Source organism: Loxodonta africana, chromosome 25, assembly GCF_030014295.1.
Source record: "Loxodonta africana isolate mLoxAfr1 chromosome 25, mLoxAfr1.hap2, whole genome shotgun sequence".
In the NCBI taxonomy this organism is placed as follows: Eukaryota; Metazoa; Chordata; class Mammalia; order Proboscidea; family Elephantidae; genus Loxodonta; species Loxodonta africana.
In genome coordinates, this window is record NC_087366.1 from 30,128,900 (window position 1) to 30,133,415 (window position 4,516).

Consider the following 4,516-nt stretch of genomic DNA (forward strand, 5'->3'; position numbering starts at 1 on the left):
CCTGTTTTTTCCTTCCAGAAACTCCATGGGGCAGTTCTACTCTGCCTTATAGGGTCGCTATGAGTCGGAATCGACTCAATGGCACTGGGTTTGGTTTTGGTTTTAAGGGCTTCTTGCCTCATTTCTTACCTTGGGATAATGATTTGAGCATTAAGTCCCTTCTCCTTAGTAGTAGTTACATTTCCAGTTTTGAGAAGAAGCCAAAACTCTTTTATTTTTTTATTGAACTTTAGATGAAGGTTTACAGAACAAACTAGTTTCTCATCAAACTGTACGCACATTTTTGTATGACATTGGTTAACAACCCTGCAACATGTCAACACTCTCCCTTCTCAACCCTGGGTTCCCTATTACCAGCTTTCCTGTTCCCTCCTGCCATCCAGCCCCTGCCCCGGGACTGGTGTGCACCTTTAGTCTTGTTTTGTTCCCTGGGCCTGTTCAGTCTTTGGCTGAAGGGTGAACCACAGAAGCGACCTCGTTACTGAGCTGAAAGGGTGTCTGGGGGCCGTAATCTCAGGGTTTCTCCAGTCTCTGTCAGGCCAGCAAGTCTGGTCTTTCTTTTTTAATAGAATTTTGTTCTACCTTTTTCTCCAGCTCTGTCTGGGACTGTCTATTGTGATCCCTGTCAAAGAAGTCAGTGGTGGTAGCCAGGCACCATCCAGTTGTGCTGGACTCTGTCTGGTGGAAGCCGTGGTAGTTGTGGTCCATTAGTCCTTTGGACTAATCTTTCTGTTGTGTCTTTAGTTTTCTTCATTCTTCTTTGCTCCTGAAGGGGTGAGACCAGTGGAATATCCTGATGGCTGCTCACAGGCTTTTAAGGCCCCAGATGCTACTCACCAAAGTAGTATAAACTACGGTATACCAATTGAGCTAGATGTTCCCTGAGACCATGGTCCCCACAACCCTTAGCCCAGCAATTTGGCCACTCAGGCAGTTTGGATGTGTCTATGGAGCTACCATGACCTTGCCTCGTAGAAGCCAAAACTCTTAATTGGCTTTTATGGTATAGTTTAGCAACAGTGATCCCTGGGTCACCTTTGATACTGTTGATGACCCTCTCCTTCAAACACTCCTTTTCTTTGGCTTCTTTGACTTCATCCTATTCTAGTCCTCTCTTTCTCTCTCTCTCTGCTCTTTACCTTTCTTGGTCAGCTCCACCCCTCCTCTTACTCTGTGCAACTCTTTAATGCTGACGTTCTTCAGGGCTCCACCCTTAACCCTCTTCTTTCTCTACATTAGATGCCACAAACTGGCAGCCAACAGGGTACAATGTGACCTATCCTTGTGTATTATTTGTTTGTAATGTTGAATTTAGTTCCTGACATTTAAACGTTTGGATATTTCAGGCTTCCTTGGGAAAAAACAGTAGATCTGGTGATGCTGGGCCCAATTTTGGCATGGCAACAACCATCTCGAGTTGAGTGGTAGCTGTTCCCTTTAGGACAGGCTGTATACTCTCCATTTCCCTAGTGTTCCAAACACTAGTGCAATGTGCAAATGTGCTTACAACCAACTCACTTCACTCATTTGCTGCGTGGGCCTGAGGCATTTGAGTTTGTGATCTTTGTGCTATATACTTGCCAATATATTGCTTCGTATGCTTTCAGCCACTGCTCATACACCAATGATTTCTAAAAACATCCTCCAGCCCAGGTATCTTCCACTTTGGTGCCATATTTATTGAGATCATCTGATTTATTAGTAATAAAATACTATTTGTTGAGTGCCAGGCATCATAGTGGCATTTTTATATGGATTTCATATTTTTATCCTCCCAACAACTGCTTGAGGTAGGTATTATTATTAATATTTAACACATGAGAAACTAAGACTCAGAGAGGTGAAGTAATTTGACCAAAGGCATGCAGCTTCTAAGTGCTGGAGCTGAGATTCAAGGCCAGGGAGAGCTGACACCAAAGACCATGCTCTTAATCACTGCTACCCTCCTTGGGTGGTGTAAATGGCTAATGTGCTCAGCTGCTAACCAAAAGGTTGGAGGTTCATGTCCACCCAGAGGCACTTTGGAAGAAAGGCCTGGAAATCTACTTCCAAAAAATCAGCCATTGGAAACCCTATGGGCACAGCTCTACTCTGACACATGGGGTCGCCATAAGTCAGAATTGACTCGATGGCAACCGGTTAACTAATTGGTTATCCTGCCTTTGGACAGCTCTACCACATGGATGTAATGGGTGTCTCAAACTCAGCAATAGAACTTCTAATCTTCCTCACCAGGCCCACCCCTTCTCCTGATTCATGTCGGTTAAATGCATCATAATCATTCCTGAAGCCAGAAGCCTTCATGTCATCCTATTTTCTTCCTTCTCCATGTCCCTGCCCACAAGGCTGTGTGGACTATGACTTCTATGACCTTTCGCATTAATTCTACTTTAGATTATTTCACTATGCAAACTTACTTGCCTCAGGGAGTTCTGGCCTGGTTCGGAAGATGATACACATTAGTTGAATGAATGAACCCACTGAACAAACAAAATGAGTCAGGATGCCATAGTGTAAAGATTTTGGAGCCCATTTTCAAATCTTGGCTCTGCCATTCACATCTGGTGATCTTGGGCAAGTTTTTTTTGAACCACTCTGAATCTTATTTTCCTCATCTGTTAACTGGGGTATTAATACATACCTCCTGGGTTATTGTGAACATAAAAGAGAATTCATGTAGAGTGCTTAGTATATTGCCTGGAACATAGCTGGTATCAATACATAATTGTTGTTAGTTGCCATTGAGTTTACCCCAACTCCTGTGACAATAGAACAGTGTTGCCCAGTCCTGCACCATCTTCACACTCATTGGTATGCTTGAGTCCACTCTTGTAGCCACTGTGTGTTTTGAGTACCTTCCAACCTAGGGAGCTAATTTTTGGAAGTAGATTACCAGGCCTTTCCTCCTAGTCTATCTTAGTCTGGAAGCTTCACTGAAACTTGTCTACCATGAGTGACCCTGCTGGTATTTGAAATACTGGCACATAGCTTCCAGCATCATAGCAACACACAAGCCACCAAGGTACAACAAGGTGACGGTTGGGTGATGGCAATACATAATAAATATCATTAATTTATAAAAGTCATTTACTCCACAAGGCAGAAAGTAAGTGCCAAATAGAGTTTCATGTATAAAAAGGAAAAACAAAAAAACCCCAAACCTGTTGCTGTCGAGCCTATTCTGACTCACAGCGAACCTACAGGACAGAGTAGAATTGCCCCACAGGGTTTCCAAGAAGCAACTGGTGGATTTGAACTTCTAACCTTTCAGTTAGCAGCCAAGCTCTTAACTACTGTGCCACCAGGGCTCCTTTTTAAATATAGAGGATAAATAGAATTTATCAGGCTTTGGGGAAGGAGTCTAAATTCTTGCCAATGCCATTTTTCGCTTTGACTCCATTCATATGAACACCTGATTCTCTTGTCAGTCAAACAAAAAGCTTTGAATTACTTTCACTGGAAGAGAAATAGCTAAAAGTTAGAAGTTTTTTTTTTTTTTTAACACTTTTGGCAAAAGATATACACAGAGGTGGAGCCAACATGGCACTATAGACAGAAGTACCACACTGTCCCACCACAGTAAAGGCCCAAAAAACTAAGTAAAACAGAGACAAACATCAATCCTTGAACCCTAAGTGTCAAATGAAGAGATAAAGAACTCAACCAAACACTAAATGGAATAAGAAACTGACAGAGAACAGAGAGGGAAGAGAGATATGAACAGAGGTCCTCTATAGGTTAACACAGCACAGATTCACCATCTTGGACTCCTGTCAGAGATCAGCAGACAGGGAGTACAGGAAAGCAGTTTCACGGAGCACCCAGCAGGAGACAGAGCGTCCTGTAACCAGTGATACATGCTTTCCCACTCCCTACCTTTCCTCTCCCTGCTCGGCCTCCACCACTTCCCAGTGGGCTGAGCAACTGCAGCCCAGGAGGCACTCACTGGCTCTGTGCTGCATGGATTTGTCCCACCCATACCCACACCAGGCGGCTACTTCTGTACCATTTCTTTGTTGCTTTTTTTGGCTTTTTTTGGTTTCTTCCCTGCCTCTTACCTTCTCCCTCTCCTTTCTCTCGGACACCTGGCTCTGTGTGCCATTTTTGCTTCTTCTTGACAGGCTGTGAAGCGCTCTTTGGACTGAGGAACTGCTTCCCCAGTCCATGCTGCCACACTGGTGGGATCCCTGGGGCCTTTTTTGTTGTCGGTTGTTTTCTTTTTTCCTTTTCTTCATTTCTCAATTTTTTGTCTCTCTCTACTTACCTTCTTTTCCTGTCTCCTGAATACCATCTCTGCCCCTTCTAGCCAGGTTGTACTGCACGGCTTAGAAGCCAGAGCCACTTCTCCGGTTTGCGCAGCTGCGTCGGTGGGATCCCTGGAGGCCTTTTCTTTTTTTTTTTTAAGTCATTAATTTTTACTTTTTGTTTTTCTTCATTTCTCAGTTTCTCATCTCTACTTTCCTTCTTTTCCTGTCTCCTGAATACCTGGCACTATGTGCCACCTCCACTCCTTCTA